The sequence below is a fragment of the Bombina bombina genome, chromosome 4 (assembly GCF_027579735.1).
Source record: "Bombina bombina isolate aBomBom1 chromosome 4, aBomBom1.pri, whole genome shotgun sequence".
Lineage (NCBI taxonomy): Eukaryota > Metazoa > Chordata > Amphibia > Anura > Bombinatoridae > Bombina > Bombina bombina.
Window position 1 is genome coordinate 187,049,482 of NC_069502.1, and position 18,632 is coordinate 187,068,113.

The 18,632-nt window shown below is 42.0% G+C and overlaps 1 protein-coding gene across 2 annotated transcripts in view; it reads left to right on the plus strand.

The window, feature by feature from the left end:
- RNASEH1 (ribonuclease H1) overlaps nt 1–18,632 on the plus strand; it is a 166,750-nt gene that overhangs the window by 101,071 nt on the left and 47,047 nt on the right. The window lies entirely within an intron of this gene.

Here is an 18,632-nt window from a genome sequence, read left to right on the forward strand (position 1 = left end):
CTATTCCTACGGCAGATAGTAATTCATTTAAGGATCCTTTAGATAGGAAAATTGAATCCTTTCTAAGAAAAGCTTACTTATGTTCAGGTAATCTTCTTAGACTTGCTATATCTTTAGCGGATGTTGCTGCAGCTTCAACTTTTTGGTTAGAAGCTTTAGCGCAACAAGTAACAGATCATAATTTTATAGCATTATTATTATTCTATAACATGCTAATAATTTTATTGGTGATACCATCTTTTGATATCATTAGAGTTGATGTCAGGTATATGTCTCTCTAGCTATTTTAGCTAGAAAAGCTTTATGGATTAAACTTGGAATGCTGATATGTCTTCTAAGTCAACTTTGCTTTCCCTTTCTTTCCAGGGTAATAAATTATTATTTCAACTATTTCTGGAAGGAAGGGAACTTTTTTTCCAAAGGATAAAAAATCTAAGGTAAATTTAGGTCTAATAATCATTTCGTTCCTTTCCTCACAATAAGGAACAAAAGCCTGATCCTTCATTCTCAGGAGCGGTATCAGTTTGGAAACTATTTCCAGTTTGGAATATATCCAAGCCTTTTAGAAAACCTATAGCCAGCTCCTAAGTACCCATGAAGGTGCGGACCTTATTCCAGCTCAGCTGGTATGGGGCAGATTAAGTTTTCTTCAAAGAAATTTTGATCAATTCCGTTCTCAATTTCTGGTTTCAGAACATTGTTTCAGAAAGGTACAGAATTGGCTTCAGTTAAGGCCTCCTGCTAAGAGATTTTTTTCTTTCCCGTGTCCCAGTTAACACAGCAAAGGCTCAGCATTTCTGAAATGTGTTTCAGATCTAGAGTTGGCTGGAGTAATTATGCCAGTTCCAGTTCTGGAACAGGGGCTGGGGTTTTATTTTATCTCTTCATTGTACCAAAGAAGGTCAATTCCTTCAGACCAGTTCCGGATCTATCAATATTGAATCGTTATGTAAGGATACCAACATTCAAGATGGTTACTGTAGGACTGTCCTGCCTTTTGTTTAGCAAGGGCATTATATGTCTACAATAGATTTACAGGATGTGTATCTACATATTCCGATTCATCCAGATCACTTTTAGTGTCTGATTCTCTTTTTAGACAAGCATTACCAGTTTTGTGGCTCTACCGTTTGGCCTAGCCTCAGTTCCAAGAATTTTTTTCAAAGGTTCTCGGTGCCCTTCTTTCTGTAATCAGAGAACAGGGTTTTTTGGTATTTCCTTATTGGACAATATCTGGGTACTTGCTCAGTCTTCTCATTTTCGAAGAATCTCATACGAATCGACTTGTGTTGTTTCTTCAAGTTCATGGTTGGAGGATCAATTTACCAATCCGTTCATTGATTCCTCAGACAAGTGTAACCTTTTTAGGTTTCTAGAATAGATTCGGTGTCTATGACTCTGTCCTTGTCAGACAAGAGAAGTTTAACATTGATATCAGCTTGTCAAAACCTTCAGTCACAATCATTCCCTTTGGTAGCCTTATGCATGGAAATTTTAGGTCTTAGGACTGCCGCATCAGATGCGATCTCCTTTGCTCGTTTTCACATGCGACCTCTTCAGCTCTGTATGCTGAACCAATGGTGCAGGGATTACTCAAAGATATCTCAATATCTTTAAACCGATTATACGACACTCTCTGACATGGTGGGCAGATCACCATCGTTTAGTTCAGGGGGCTTCTTTGTTCTTCCGACCTGGACTATAATCTCAACAGATGCAAGTCTTACAGGTTGGGGAGCTGTGTGGGGGTATCTGACGGCACAAGGGGTTTGGGAATCTCAGGAGGTGAGATTTCCGATCAATATTTTGGAACTCCGTGCAATTTCAGAGCTCTTCAGTCTTGGCCTCTTCTGAAGAGAGAGTTGTTCATTTGTTTTCAGATAGACAATGTCACAACTGTGGCATACATCAATCATCAAGGAGGGACTCACAGTCCTCTGGCTATGAAAGAAGTATCTCGAATTTTGGTTTGGGCGGAATCCAGCTCCTGTCTAATCTCTGCGGTTCATATCCCAGGTATGGACAATTGGAAAGCGGATTATCTCAGTCGCCAAACGTTGCACCTGGGCGAATGGTCTTCACCCAGAGGTATTTCCTCAGATTGTTCAAATGTGGGAACTCTCAGAAATAGATCTGATGGCTTCTCATCTAAACAAGAAACTTCCCTGGTATCTGTCCGGATCCAGGGATCCTCGGGCGGAGGCAGTGGATGCATTATCTCTTCCTTACAAGTGTCATCCTGCCTATATCTTTCGGCCTCTAGTTCTTCTTCCAAGGGTATTCTCTAATATTCTAAAGGAATGCTCGTTTGTCCTGCTGGTAGCTCCAGCATGGCCTCACAGGTTTTGGTATGCGGATCTTGTCCGGATGGCCTCTTGCCAGCTGTGGACTCTTCCGTTAAGACCAGTCTTTCTGTCTCAAGGTTCTTTTTTCCATCAGGATCTCAAAACCTTAATTTTAAGGTGTGGAGTTTGAACGCTTGATTCTTGGTCAAAGAGGTTTCTCTGACTCTGTGATTGATACTATGTGACAGGCTCGTAAATCTGTATCTAGAGAGATATATTATAGAGTCTGGAAGACTTATATTTCTTCAGGATGGTTTAGATAAAGGTTTGTCCGCAAGTTTCTTGAAAGACAAATCTCTGCTCTTTCTGTTCTTTTTCACAGAAGGATTGCTAATCTTCCTGATATTCATTGTTTTGTACAAGCTTTGGTTCGTATAAAACCTGTCATTAAGTCAATTTCTCCTCTTTTGGAGTTTGAATTTGGTTCTGGGGGCTCTTCAAGCTTCTCCTTTTGAACCCATGCATTCTTTGGTCGTTATATTACTTTCTTGGAAAGTTTTGTTTCTTTTGGCCATCTCTTCTGCCAGAAGAGTCTCTGAATTATCTACTCTTTTCTCCAACATAGGTGTGTCCGGTCCACGGCGTCATCCTTACTTGTGGGATATTCTCCTCCCCAACAGGAAATGGCAAAGAGCCCAGCAAAGCTGGTCACATGATCCCTCCTAGGCTCCGCCTACCCCAGTCATTCTCTTTGCCGTTGTACAGGCAACATCTCCACGGAGATGGCTTAGAGTTTTTTAGTGTTTTGCAAGCCGTGGTGCCTTCCATTTAGGTGACCTGATTTGCTCCCTCCCTTCATCCGTGTCCTAAAGCTTTGGTATTGGTTCCCACAAGTAAGGATGACGCCGTGGACCGGACACACCTATGTTGGAGAAAACAGAATTTATGTTTACCTGATAAATTACTTTCTCCAACGGTGTGTCTGGTCCACGGCCCGCCCTGGTTTTTTAATCAGGTCTGATAATTTATTTTCTTTAACTACAGTCACCACGGTATCATATGATTTCTCCTATGCAAATATTCCTCCTTTACGTCGGTCGAATGACTGGGGTAGGCGGAGCCTAGGAGGGATCATGTGACCAGCTTTGCTGGGCTCTTTGCCATTTCCTGTTGGGGAGGAGAATATCCCACAAGTAAGGATGACGCCGTGGACCGGACACACCGTTGGAGAAAGTAATTTATCAGGTAAACATAAATTCTGTTTTTTGTGAGTCTCCTTTTCTGATTTTGCATCAGGATAAAGCGGTGCTGCGAACTTCTTTTGAATTTTTTACCTAAGGTTGTGAATTCTAACAACATTAGTAGAGAAATTGTGGTTCCTTCATTATGTCCTAATCCTATGAATTCTAAGGAGAAATCATTGCATTCTTTGGATGCTGTTAGAGCTTTGTAATATTATGTTGAAGCTACTAAGTCTTTCCGAAAGACTTCTAGTCTATTTGTCATCTTTTCCGGTTCTAGAAAAGACCAGAAAGCTTCTGCCATTTCTTTGGCATCTTGGTTGAAATCTTTATTTCATCATGCCTATGTTGAGTCGGGTAACACTCCGCCTCAAAGGATTACAGCTCATTCTACTAGGTCAGTTTCTACTTCCTGGGCGTTTAAGAATGAAGCTTCGGTTTATCAGATTTGCAAAACAGCAACTTGGTCCTCTTTGCATACTTTTACTAAATTCTACCATTTTGATGTGTTTTCTTCTTCTGAAGCAGTTTTTGGTAGAAACGTACTTCAGGCAGTGGTTTCAGTTTGAATCTTCTGCTTATGTTTTTTTCATTAAAATTTTATTCTGGGTGTGGATTATTTTCAGCAGGAATTGGCTGTCTTTATTTTATCCCTCCCTCTCTAGTGACTCTTGTGTGGAAAGATCCACATCTTGGGTAATCATTATCCCATACGTCACTAGCTCATGGACTCTTGCTAATTACATGAAAGAAAACATAATTTATGTAAGAACTTACCTGATAAATTCATTTCTTTCATATTAGCAAGAGTCCATGAGGCCCGCCCTTTTTTGTGGTGGTTTTGATTTTTTTGTATAAAGCACAATTATTCAAATTCCTTATTTTATATGCTTTCGCATTTTTTTCTTATCACCCCACTTCTTGGCTATTCGTTAAACTGAATTGTGGGTGTGGTGAGGGGTGTATTTATAGGCATTTTAAGGTTTGGGAAACTTTGCCCCTCCTGGTAGGAATGTATATCCCATACGTCACTAGCTCATGGACTCTTGCTAATATGAAAGAAATTAATTTATCAGGTAAGTTCTTACATAAATTATGTTATTTGTTATTTCTTTTTAATGACACGATGAGTCCACAGATCATCTTTAATTACTAATGGGATATTCACCTCCTGGTCAGCAGTAGGCGGCAAAGAGCACCACAACAAAGCTGTTAAATAGCTCCTCCCTTCCCTCCCACTCTAGTCATTCTCTTTGCCTACGTTAGTGCTAGGAAGTGGTAAAGTGAGGTTTTAGAAAAGATTCTTCAATCAAGAGTTTATTATTTTTAAAGTAGTACAAGATTGTGCTGCTTTTTTCTACGGTGTAGCCGTAGTCCATATCAGTCTCTTCAGTAGGGCATTGGTGGCTTTAGAGCAATGGGAACTTGTGGGACATAATTCTCACTGCGTCTCTGATATGTTGATGCTGCCCCAAACTCTGAAAACCTGAGGGATATTTACTCAGGAATTTCTTCTTTTTCACAGGTCTATGGGAGGGAGAGGACCTCTTAAACCTGCTGAGCTGCCTAGCTGTCTGGCAGACATACAAGGTAAGTGCTACTTTGTTATTCTGGGGAGACACTCAGAGAAAAAGGGAGCACTTCATTATTATACATCACACAATACAGGGGCTCATAGGATATGCTCTTTATTGTGGGGACACGTAAACTCTCAGAGTCTGAGGGATTAAAGCAGTAAAAAAAGTTGCATTTTAAAATTGAAAGGCACAGTAACGTTTTTTTGCATTTAAAATTTTTGTAACAAAATTAAAGTTTCTAATTCATAATTGTGTTGTTGTGAATCAGAATGGACCAAGGGGCCTTGCAAGATGTCACTTGCTCCTTGTGTTTTGATGTTAATGTGGATCCACCAATCCCTTTCTGTTCCTCATATATTGAGAGGTAACTGAGCCAACTTTTTCTAAAGCGGATGTTGTCCAGGAGTCTAATGACGAGCTTCAATATATGCCGCCTCTGTCCCCTCAAGCGTCCCAAATTTTACTGCCCTCACAAGCAGTGCCCTGTGCTTCCTCTACAGCTCCAGCTGGAGTTACTTTAAGAGACATCGGTTCTCTCATGTCTTCTACACTCTCTGATGCGTTGTCTGCTTTTCCAATGTTGCAGGGAAAGCATAAGAGGAAAATCAGATCAGTAAGTGAGGTTTCTGACGCAGTTGTTGCTATTTCAGATGCCCCCTCCCAGAAGCCTGAGGAGGAGGATACCGTAGTAGCATCTGAAGGTGAAATTTCAGATTCTGACAGTGTAATTCCTCTTGCTGATACTGAAGTTGCATCCTTCAGGTTTAAGCTAAGAACACCTCCGTCTGTTACTTAAGGAGGTTTTAGCTACATTGGACGACAGCGACTCCACGGTCGTTGTTAATCCTAAGAAATCCAGTAAGCTAAACAAATATTTTGAGGTACCTTTCTTGATAGAGGTTTTTCCAAAAGTACCAGACCGAGCTTCTGAGATCATTGCTAAGGAGTGGGAGAGACCGGGTATCCCTTTTTCTCCATCTCCTATATTTAAAAAGATGTTTCCCATAGCCGACTCAATTAAGGAGGCTTGGCAAACAGTCCCCAAGGTGGAAGGAGCTTTTTCCACCCTAGCTAAGAGATCTACTATTCCCATAGAGGATAGTTGTGCTTTCAACGATCCTATGGAAAAATTAGAGGGGTTACTCTAAAGAATGTATGTACACCAGGGCTTACAATGGCAGCCAGCTGTGTGCATTGCTACCGTCACTAGTGCGGAGGCATATTGGTTTGATGCGTTGTCTGATATTAGGACAGACACTCCCCTGGATGAGATCCAGGATAGGATAAAAACTCTTAAATTGGCTAATTCCTTTATTACGGATGCTTCCCTTCAAGTTATCAAACTGGGATCAAATATTTCAGGTTTCTCTGTTCTAGCTCGCAGAACCTTATAGCGATTCCTTACAAGGGGAAGACCTTGTTTGGACCGGGCTTGACGGAGATAATCTCCAACATTACGGGTGGTAAAGGTCATCTTCTCCCTCAGGATAAGAGAAATAAACAGAAGGGACGACAGAGTAATTTTCGTTCCTTTCAAAATTTCAAGTAAATTCTTCTTTTTCCGCCTTTAAGCAGGATCAGGCTAAACCTTTATGGAGTCCCAATCAGTCTTGGAATAAGGGAAAACAATCCAAGTAGCCTGCTATTGAGTCGAAGACTGCATGAAGGGCCTGCCCCTGATCTGGGACCGGATCCTGTAGGGGGCAGACGTTTTCCTTTTTCGTTCAGACTTGGGTTCGAGATGTTCAGGATCCCTGAGCAGTAGACAGTGTCCCAGGGATACAAACTAGAGTTGAAAAGTTTTCCTCCCAGAGGCAGGTTTCTGCTTTCAAGATTATCTGTGGAAAAGGAGAGGCGTTCTTTACGCTGTGTAAGAGACCTTTCCGACCTGGGAGTTATTGTTCCTGTTCCGATACAGGAACAGGATCTGGGATTTTATTCCAATTTGTTCGTGGTTCCCAAAAAAGAGGGAACCTTCAGGCCAATTTTAGATCTCAAGAGTATAAACAAATTCCTCAGAGTACCGTCCTTCAAGATGGAAACTATTCGTTCCATTCTCCCTTTCATCCAAGAGAATCAATTTTCGACAATAGTGGATTTAAAGGACGCGTACCTGCATGTTCCCATTCACAAGAATCATCACAATTTCCTAAAGTTTTCCATTCTGGACAAACATGACCAGTTTGTGGCTCTTCCCTTCGGTCTTGCCACAGCTGCCAGAATTTTCACAAAGATTCTGGGATCACTGTTGGCGGTGCTTTGGTTTAGGGGCATTGCAGTGGCGCCCTATCTGGACGACATCCTAGTCCAGGCGCCATCATTAGAACAAGCAAGATCCTACATGGACATGGTGTTATCCTTCCTGCGATATCAAGGGTGGAAGGTAAATTTGGAAAAGAGTTCCTTAGTCCCAAATACAAGGGTAACTTTCTTGGGAACCTGTCCCCAAAAAATTGATACTTGTCGAGTCCTTCAGTCCACTCCTCGGCCATCAGTGGCTCAGTGCATGGAGGTATTCGGGCTTATGGTGGCGGCAATGGACATCATCCCGTTTGCTTGGTTCCACCTCAGATCTCTGTAGTTACGCATACTCGGGCAATGGAATGGAGATTATGCGGATTTGTCTCCTCAAATACTACTGGAGCAGGAGACAAGGGATTCTCTTCACTGGTGGTTGTCTCTGGATCATCTCTCTCAGGGAACCTGCTTTCGCAGACCTTCTTGGGGGATTGCGACAACAGACGCCAGTCTTCTAGGGTGAGGAGCAGTCTGGGGCTCCCTAAAGACTCAGGGAGTTTGGACTCGGTCTGAGTCTGTTTTTCCTATTAACATTCTGGAGCTGAGAGCGATCTTCAATGCTCTTCTGGCCTGGCCTCTGTTAGCCTCGGTCCAGTTTATCAGGTTCCAGTCAGACAACATAACTTCAGTGGCTTGCATCAATCATCAGGGAGGAACGAGGAGTTCCTTAGCGATGACAGAGATCACCAATATAATTCAGTGGGCGGAGGCCCTTTCGTGTTGCCTGTCGGCGATCCACATCCCAGGAGTGGACAACTGGGAGAAGGTCTTCCTGAGCAGGCAGACCTTTCATCCGGAGGAATGGTAACTCCATCCAGAAGTGTTCTACAGCCTGATTCTCAGGTGGGATCAGCCGGAATTAGATCTCATGGCATCTTGACAGAATGCCAAGCTCCCGAGATAAGGGTCGAGGTCCAGGGACCCCCAGGCAGAACTGATAGATGCTCTGGCGGTTCCTTGGACCTTTAGTCTACCATACCTATTTCCTCCGTTTGCTCTTCTTCCTCTGGTCATTGCTCGAATCAAGCAGGAGAGGGCATCGGTGATCCTCATTCCACCGGCCTGTCCTCGCAGGATTTGGTATGCAGATCTGGTGGACATGTCATCTCTGCCACCTTGGAGACTTACGTTGGGAAAGGACCTTCTAATTCAAGGGCCCTTCCTACATCCAAATCTAGTTTCTCTGAAGTGGACTACTTGTAGATTGAACGCTTAATTTTATCCAAGTGGGCCTTTTCTGACTCGGTCATAGAGACCATGATTCAGGCTTGTAAGCCTGTAACTAGAAAGATTTGCCATAAGATATGGCATAAATATCTCTATTGGAGCAAATCCAATGGCTATTTGTGGAGTAGAGTTAGGATTCCTAGAATTTTGTCCTTTCTCCAAGAAGGTTAGGAGAAGGGTTTATCGACAAGTTCCCTGAAGGGTCAAATCTCTGCCTTATCTATCTTTTTACACAAACGTCTTGCAGATGTCCCAGATGTACAATCATTTTTTCAGGATCGGGCCTGTGTTCAAACCAGTTACTCCTCCATGGAGTCTGAATTTAGTTCTCAAAGTTCTTCAAGGGGCTCTGTTTGAGCCTATGCATTTCTTAGATATTAAGTTGTTATCTTGGAAAGTTTCATTTCTTCTGCTCGTAGAGTGTCAAAGCTCTCGACATTGCAGTATGAGTCTCCTTACCTTATTTTACATTCAGATAAGGTAGTTTTACGTTCTAAATTAGGATTTCTTCCTAAGGTTGTTTCTGATCAGAACATTAATCAGGAGATTGTTGTTCCTTCCTTGTGTCCTAATCCTCCTTCTCAAAAGGAACGTCTTCTGCACAATTTGGACGTTGTCCGTACTTTAAAGTTTTACCTGCAGACGACCAAGGACTCACGGGGGCTGTTGCTTCTTCATGGGCATTCAAAAATGAAGCTTCTGTGGAACAGATTTGCAAGGCTGCAACTTGGTCTTCTCTTCACACTTTTTCAAAGTTCTACAAAGTTGACACTTTTTTGCCTCGGCTGAGGCCACTTTTGGGAGAAAGGTTTTTCAAGCAGTGGTGCCTTCCGTTTAGATTCCCTGTCTTGTCCCTTCCGTATCATCTGTGTACTCTAGCTTGGGTATTGAATCCCATTAGTAATTAAAGATGATCCATGGACTCATTGTGTCATAGAAAAGAAAATGTATGCTTACCTGATAAATTTATTTCTTTTTTGACACTGAGTTCACTGCCCGCCCTGTTCTTGAAAGACAGGTTGTTAGTTATTATAAACTTCAGACACCTCTGCACCTTGGTTTTTTTCTTTTCTATCCTTAACTTCGGTCGAATGACTGGAGTGGGAGGGAAGGGAGGAGCTAAAACAGCTTTGCTGTGGTGCTCTTTGCCGTGTTAGCAATTTAAAGATGATCCGTGGACTCATCGTGTCAAAAAAGAAATACATTTATCAGGTAAGCATACATTTTCTTTTTAAGAGCAGACTAGATATTTTTCTCTAACCTTATAGCTGATTATTTACTATTGCACATAGATATTAAAGATATCTTTATGTTAGAATGAAGTCCAGGCTTACTTTAATTAGAGGCCCCTTGCCAAGAAGGAAAATGCTTTGCTTTGGTGGAGCTAAAAAAGATAAATATTCCACCATGACTAAATTGTCAAAACCCTACTTATGCATCTCAGGCACCTCAACACCATCTGAATGCCTCTTCTCTGCTGCAGGCAAAATAACTGCAAAAAGAGAGCCAGCCTCACCCAGGAACATATGGACATGTTGACATTTTTGCATTTCAATGCAAAGTTTCTTAAAGAATGGATAACAGAATGTTATAAACAGTGATAGTCTACCTCTTTATAGTTCTACCTTTCAGTTTGTGGTTTTGTTTTGCTTAATTAGTCTTCTGATGCTTAAAAATTGGACAAACCGTTGTGTTAATTTTAAGTTTATATCATCTGTAACCATCAGTATGTGGATTTTATTTTAAATACATGAAAAAAATATATATATTTTTTTATCCGATTAATCGAAAAAAATAATCGTCCGATTAATCGATTATGAAAATAATCGTTAGTTGCAGAGATATATATATATATATATATAGTGAAGATCGGATTAGCCTTATTAGTCCAGTAGATAAGATAGTCCAATAAAAAAAGGTATCACTGCAATACTTTATTTGAGCAACATAATATTTCAAAGACAAGCTTTCTAAAGTTTTCCTCCCTTCCTCAGTATTGCTTCAGACCTGAGGAAGGGAGGAAAACTCTTGAAAGCTTATATCTATCTATCTGTGTATGTATCTATCTCTGTGTATGTATCTGTATCTATCTCTGTTTATGTATCTGTATCAATCTCTATGTAGGTATCAATCTCTGTGTATGTATCTGTCTCTGTGTAGGTATCTATAATGTGTGTGTGTATATATATATATATATATATATATATATATATATATATATATATATATATATATATATATTCAGGAGGAGGCAAAGAGCACCACAGCAAAGCTGTTAAGTGTCACTCCCGTACCCATAATCCCCAGTCATTCTCTTTGCCTCTGTCAATGGAGTAGGTGAAGTTTGGTGTCTTTTTATTGGGTATACTTTTCCCTGCAAGCAAGGATTTGGGGTTTAGCTTAGTCCACATTAATCTCTTCAGTAGAGTAGTGGCTGCTTTTTAAGCAGTTAGGAAGTTGTGAGGTGGTCCTTGCTCTGTTTCCTAACATATTACTGCCCTAGTATAGAAAGCCAGAGTAAGTTTACTCTGTTCTTTCTTTTTTCTACAGGTCCCTGTAAGGAGTATGTGTCCTTTCACGCCGTGTAGGGTATCCTCCTGCCGGATGGCTAGACTGTAGGTAAGTGCCTTTTGTCTTCTAGGTATGAAGACTGCACTTCATGAAGACAGTTAGATATACAGATGGGGTCATGACACTCATAATATAGTTAACTCTGCATTTATTTGGGACTTGTAAATCCTTTATGCTCATGATTTATTAAGGACAGGTGCAGGCACTTGTATGTGATGGGCGCTATGTGTATCACATAGGACACACTGTGGTTATGGTCTTATTCAGTTTGGCTCTTGTGATATGAGCCAATTTGTCAGAAGACTTATTTTTAACATTTAGGGCTCGATTTAGCAAAGCCCTACAGCTGCAAGTTCTCACAAGAACTTGCTCGCCATAATGTAACCAGCAGCGGTCACCAGAGTGCCACTTCCCTAACCTCTTCGCCGCCTCTAAGGTGGTGAAATTTAATCTCCGCGGTCGAGTCCGACCGAGAAGATTGACAGCTCCTGCCCATGCGTGATTGGCTGTGCGCGGGCAGGGGGCAAAATTGCGCTCGTGTGCAATGGTGATTACCTGCGGGTAATTTCGCCCCGCCGCAGGCGAGCTGAGGCATACAGGGGCGTGTATACGTGCCCCTGTCTGCCTCAGCTTTGATAAATCTAGCCCTTAGCGTCCTCTCAATAAGGCTGTTCGTTGCACCATTCTTAGGAGCATTTAGGCTGACAAGAGAGACTGTTTGTTTGTTTTTTTCAGATACTTTTTTTTTTTCCCGGCTGTGGAACGCGCGCTTTATGCTTACTGCGCATTTCCTGTTCAGTGTCGGGTTTTGCCGGTCACGTGACATGCCTATTCGATGCGGAGAGGTGGGGCGCCATTTCTTCTTTATATTCAGTGGCGGCTGAGTGCGGCAAGATTGTCTCTGTGTCAAATCTTGTTTTTGGGTCTCAGAGTATAACAGTTATTCTCCTGAAAGTGTGCTAAGGCACCTCAGTAAATCTGAGGTGTAGAGGTGTCTGTAGTAGTTAAGTGTATAGCGTATATATATATATATATATATATATATATATATATATATATATTTTTTTTAGTATCAGTTGGAATTTCAAGTGAAAGTACTTTTTCCACCAAAAAGTTTTTTTTTCTTTCTGTGGGGAATTTTTCCTTAAAACTTTGGTCATGGAATCTGAAGATATTCCTTTTAACAAATGGCCCAAATTGTTTTGCCCATGTAATTTTGGGACTCATGTTTAGCTAGAACACTAAAGTATAAGGATAAATTATTGCCCTCTGAGCCTGTTTCTCAGGATGATGCTGTTCAGGCAATGCCACAGCTTTCTCCTCAAACGTCCCAAGCCTCAATGGTGTCACATACTGTGCCCTGCGGTTCCTCTCAGTCTCTTGGAGGAGTTTATTTGCCTGCTAAAATTGCTGCTTGTGTATCTTCTGCGGCATTATCTGCTTTTCCTATATTAAAGGGAAAACGCAAGAGGAAGATTAGAGATTTAGATAGTAAGGTTTCTGTTACATCTCCTGCTGCTCAGGTTGTTATCCCTCATAAGTCTGATGAGGAGGATACATCAGTAGCCTCTGAGGGTGAAATCTCAGATTTGGACAGTGTAATTCCTTCATCTGATGCTGAAGTAGTAACCTTCAGATTTAAGCTTGAACACCTTCGTGTATTGTTAAAGGAGGTTTTGGCTACTTTGGATGACACTGATACTCCTGTCGTTGTCAACCTTTGGAAGTGTTTCCTGTACCAGACCGTGAAACAGAGATTATTTCACAGGAATGGGAGAAGCCAGGGATACCTTTTTTTCTCTGTCTCCCATCTTTAAAAAGATGTTTCCTGTCGCTGACTCCATTAAAGATTCATGGCGCACGGTGCCTAAAGTAGAAGGGGTCATTTCTACTCTGACTAAGAGTACTACTATCCCTATTGAGGATAGCTGCTGTTTTAGGGATCCAATGGACAAAAAGCTGTAGGCTTATTTGAAGAAGATGTATGTTCATCAAGGTCTAAAATTACAACCTGCAGTTTGTATTGCCACTGTGTCTAGTGCGGCATATTATTGGTGTGATGCCTTGTTCGATTCGATTTTGGTAGACTCTTTTGGAGGAGATCCAAGACAGAATTAGGGCTCTCAAGCTAGACAATTACTTTATTTCTGATGCTACCATGCAAGTTAAACTGGGAGCCAAGATATCTGACTTTGCTGTGCTAGCCCGCAGGGCATTGTGGCTAAAATCTTGGTCAGCTGATGTTACCTCTAAGTCCAAGCTTCTGGCACTTAGAAGTGTAAGACCTTGTTTGGACCTGGTCTGGCAGAAATAATTTCTGATGTTACGGGTGGGAAAGGGTCTTTTCTACCACAAGACAAGAAAAATAGACCTAAAGGACGTCAAAGTAATTTTTCGTTCCTTTCATAACTTTAAAGGAAAGTCTTCCTCCTCTTCCAAGCAGGAGCAGTCCAAGTCTTCTTGGAAGCCCAATCAGCCTTAGAACAAGGGGAAGTAATCAAAGAAACCCACAGCTTAGGCTAAATCAGCATGAAGGGTTTGCCCCCAATCCGGGATCGGATCAAGTGGGGGGCAGACTTTCTCTGTTATATCGAGCATGGATACGAGATGTCCCAGATCCCTGGGCTGTGGGCATAGTATCTTAGGGTTATAAAATATAATTCAAAACCTTTCCTCCCAGGGGCAGGTTCCACCTCTCGAGATTATCTGCAGATCAGATAAAAAGAGAGGCATTCTTGAATTGCATTCAGGACCTTTCTTCCCTGGGAGTGATAGTTCCAGTAAGGAAACGGGGCCTAGGATTCTATTCAGATCTATCCATGGTTCCCAAAAAAGAGGGAACCTTTCGTCCTATTCTGCACCTAAAGTGTCTAAACAAGTTTCTCAGAGTACCATCCTTCAAAATGGAAGCCATTCGGTCCATTCTTCCTTTAGTCCAATAGGGCCAGTTCATGATGACCATAGACCTGATGGATGTGTATCTTCATGTTCCTGTAGATTTGCCTTTCTACACAGCTCCCAGAATTTTCTCAAAGGTTCTGGGGGCTCTCTTGGCAGTGATCAGGTCTCGGGGAATTGCAGTGGCGCCCTACCTGGATGACATATTAGTTCAGGCGCCATCTTTTCAACAAGCAAACTCTCATACAGAGATCTTGTTGTTGTCTTTTCTATGTTCCCACGGATGGAAAGTGAATCTGGAGAAGAGTTCCCTTGTTCCAGCTACAAGGGTGGGTTTTTTAGGGACCATAATAGATTCCCTATCTATGAAAATTTTTCTGACGGAGGCCAGAAAAATCCAAGATTCTCTCTGCTTGCCTTTCTCTACAGTCTACTGTTCGGCCATCAGTGGCTCAATGTATGGAGCTAATTGGTCTGTCGCTTCCATGGACTTCATTCCTTTTGCTCAAATCCATTTGAGAGCTCTGCAGTTATGCATGCCTCAGACAATGGAACAGAGACCATTCGAATCTGTCTCAGAGCATAGATCTAGATCAGTCGACAAGAGATTCTTTCCTGTGGTGGCTTTCTCAGGAATATCTGTCTGAGGGTACATGCTTCCGGAGACCTACCTGGGTGATCGTGTCCACGGATGCCAGCCTGCTGGGCTGGGGAGCAGTCTGGGACTCAAAGGCACAGGGACATTGGACTCGGGTGGGAGGAGTATGCTCTCCCCATAAACATTCTGGAGTTGAGAGGGTTTTTCAATGCTCTGATGGCTTGGCCTCAGTTCTCCTTTGACCAGTTTATCAGGTTCCAGTCGGACAACATCACCTCAGTGGCTTACATCAACCACCAGGGTGGAACTCGGAGTTCCTTAGCCATGAAGGAGGGGGCTCGGATTATTCAGTGGGCAGAAGCTCACAATTGTTGTCTATCTGCCATCCACATTCCAGGAGTGGACAACTGGGAAGCGGATTTCCTGAGCAGATAGACTTTTCATCCCGGGGAGTGGGCTCTCCATCCGGAGGTGTTCTCCAGGTTAACCCTCAAATGGAGGGTGCCGGAAAATGGATCTGATGGTGTCTCGACAGAACACCAAGCTTCCAAGGTATGGTTCAATGTCAAGAGATCCTCAGGCCGCCCTGATAGATGCTGTGGCGGTTCCATGGGATTCCAGTCTAGTATACCTGTTTCCTCCGTTTTGCTCTCCTTCCACGAGTTATTGCTTGTATCAAACGGGAGAGGGCATCGGTAATTGTAGTAGCTCCTGCATGGCATTGCAGGATCTGTTATGCAGACCTAGTGAAGATGTCAGCTCTTCCACCTTGGAGGTTGCCTCTGAGGAAGGACCTATCTCAGGGTCCATTCCTTCATCCAAATCTCATTTCTCTGAAGCTGACTGCTTGGAGATTGAACGCTTAGTTCTGTATAAGCGTTGTTTGAGATGGTCATTGAGACCATGATCCAGGCTTGCAAGCCTGTTACTAGAAAAATTTACCATAAGGTATGGAGTAAATACCTTTTACCAAGGCTACTCTTGGAGTAGGGTTAGGATTTCTTGGATTTTGTCCTTTCTCCAGGAGGGTCAGGAGAAAGGATTGCCAGTAAGTTTTCTGAAGGGCCAGATTTCTGCATTTATCTATTTTGTTACACTAGCATCTGGTGGATGTGCCAGATGTTCAATCTTTTTGTCAGGCCCTAGTTAGAATCAGGCCTGTGTTTAAATCTGTTGCTCCTCCTTGGAGTCTTAACCTTGTTCTTAAAGTTTTGCAGCAGGCTCAGTTTGAGCCATTGCATTCCATAGATATTAAGTTGTTATCTTGGAAGGTTTTGTTTCTTTTTGCTATCTCTTCTGCTAGGAGAGTCTTGGAACTCTTGGTTTTTCAGTGTGATTCGCCTTACCTTATCTTTCATGCTGATAAGGCGTTTCTTCGTACTAAGTTGGGTTTTCTTCCTAAAGTGGTTTCTGGATAGAAATATTAATCAGGAAATTGTTGTTCCTTCTCTATGTCCTAATCCTTCTTCTCATAAGGAACGTTTGTTGCACAATTTGGATGTCGTGCGTGCTCTAAAATTCTACCTACAGGCGACTAAGGATTTTTGCCAGTCTTCTGCCCTGTTTGTTTGTTTCTCAGGAAAGGTCAGAAGGCTACTGCCATTTCTTTTTCCCTTTGGTTGAGAAGTATTATTAGTTTTGCTTATGAGGCTGCTGGACAGCAGTCTCCTGAGAGAATAACAGCTCATTCCACGAGGGCTGTTTCCTCTTCTTCAAAAATGAAGCTTCTGTGGAACAGATTTGCAAGGCTGCAACTTGGTCCTCTATGCATACTTTTTCCAAATTTGATACTTTTGCCTCGGCAGCGGCTTCTTTTGGGAGAAAAGTTCTTCAAGCGGTGCTGCCTTCTGTTTAGATCTGCCTGTCTTGTTCTCCTTCCCTAGTCATCTGTGTCCTCTAGCTTGGGTATTGGTTCCCACTTGAAATTGATGACGTTGTGGACTCTCCATATCTTAGGAAAGAAAACTAAATTTATGCTTACCTGATAAATTTCATTCCGGATATGGAGAGTCCACGACCCCTCTCTTAAATTTAAGACAGTTATTTTTTACTAAACCTCAGACACCTCTACACCTTTGTGTTATTCCTTTTTTCCATTTCCCTTCGGTCGAATGACTGGAGATTATGGGTAGGGGAGTGACACTTAACAGCTTTGCTGTGGGGCTCTTTGCCTCCTCCTGCTGGCCAGGAGTGATACTCCCACTAGTAATTGATGACATTGTGGACTCTCCATATCTGGAAAGAAAGAAATTTATCAGGTAAGTATAAAAATTTTTTTTTTTTTTTTTTTAACTTAACAGATAAGACTAAATAAAAAGAGAGAAGCGCTCAACCTGGGAACGAACAATAGCATAATAGCTTGTTCTATGGCTAGTTACCACCCAAGAAGCAGCCTCTTTTTGCTCAACAAGTGCCTTTCACAGAGAACAACTTTCCTGAAGCATATCAGTCTGACAATAGGCCGAAACGTACGTCTGGGGTTTTGCTGTTTCTCTCGTTCAGAGAGGGATTTGCCTGGTATTTTGGGGCTGGACTGTACTGTGAAGTCAGGATTAGACTGATATGCTTCAGGAAAGTTCTTCTCTGTGTAAGGCACATGTTGAGCAAAAAGAGGCTGCTTCTTGGGTAGTAACCAGCCATAGAACAAGCTATTATGCTATTATTCGTTCCCAGGTTGAGCGCGTCTCTCTTTTTATTTTAACAGATAAGACTACCTGCTACAGGTTCATTCAAATGTAATTCCCTATAAATTTATTAAAATTACAAGAAATAACAGTTAACCGCTAAGGTGAGATATCGAAACTGTTAATCGAATATCAAGTGGCTTTTACTGAAACTCTAAGAGTTGCAGTTACTTAGTCTGTCTGAGGCTGCTGCTAGCAGCACAAAGGTCCTGTGTCTGCACGTTGCGTGGACAATGGTGCTGTGGGGCCCCAGTACTCCTTGCTGATCCATTGTGGCAGCATTAAAAACCCAGAGGCAGAAGAAGTATTAAGTTTGTTAAGACTATCTCTAGTGTCAGAAGCACCACAAATAAACAAAATGGTTGCAGTTGTAAGCATGGGGGTACCGCAGAGCGCATTACTGAAAATGTACATGGTCTTAAGGATCAGAATCCTGTAATTTTTTATTTTATTTTGTTTTTGGAAGTTGTGGAGTTTAATATTGGCAATGCATTGTTTTCCATATCCTCTACCTTTTAAGTCAATATCTTTCACTACAGCTAAAAGAATTAGAATAGGTTGTGTTCTGTATATGCTCCTCTTCTTAATAGTTAAATGTACACTACCATGATGGACTCTCTATACTATATTTTATAATTAAGTTTTTGATGTCCTATTTTTGATTGTTGTGCTTAAAGGGACAGTCAACCCAAAAATGACTAACTTATTTAGATTAGTTAATTAAAGATCTTTACAGTAAACTGTAGCACAATTTTTATATAAATAAACTTTGGCAGAAAATAAACTTACTTATCTCATCTAGCCGTTTTGAAATGGCCGCCTGACCCCTCCTTCTCTGACGTCTCCCTAAAGCTCCCACTACAGGATCATTTCCTTTTGTCTCGTCCCTGCGCGCTCATGTGTCTCCCTTCATTCAGTGAGACACTCATATTGCAATTTCAGCTCTGTCTCTACACAGTACTGGGACACCGGGCGCCTTAGAAAAGCTGATCTCCAACATAATAGGCACTTAGGCAGAAATAAGTTTGTGCCCGGTGTCCCAGTACTGTGCGAAGACCTGCAATATGACAATGCATATTCAGAGGTAATGCATGTTTAGATGATCTCATCTTTTTTTAGCACCAGGGACAAAAAGCATTTTAAAGGTACATAAGACATTAGTGAAATAAGTTTGCGCCCGGTGTCCCAGTACTGTGCGATCACACTCGCACTAGCACTAAAGCATAGTTTTGCTGCCACAGCAATGAAAGCTG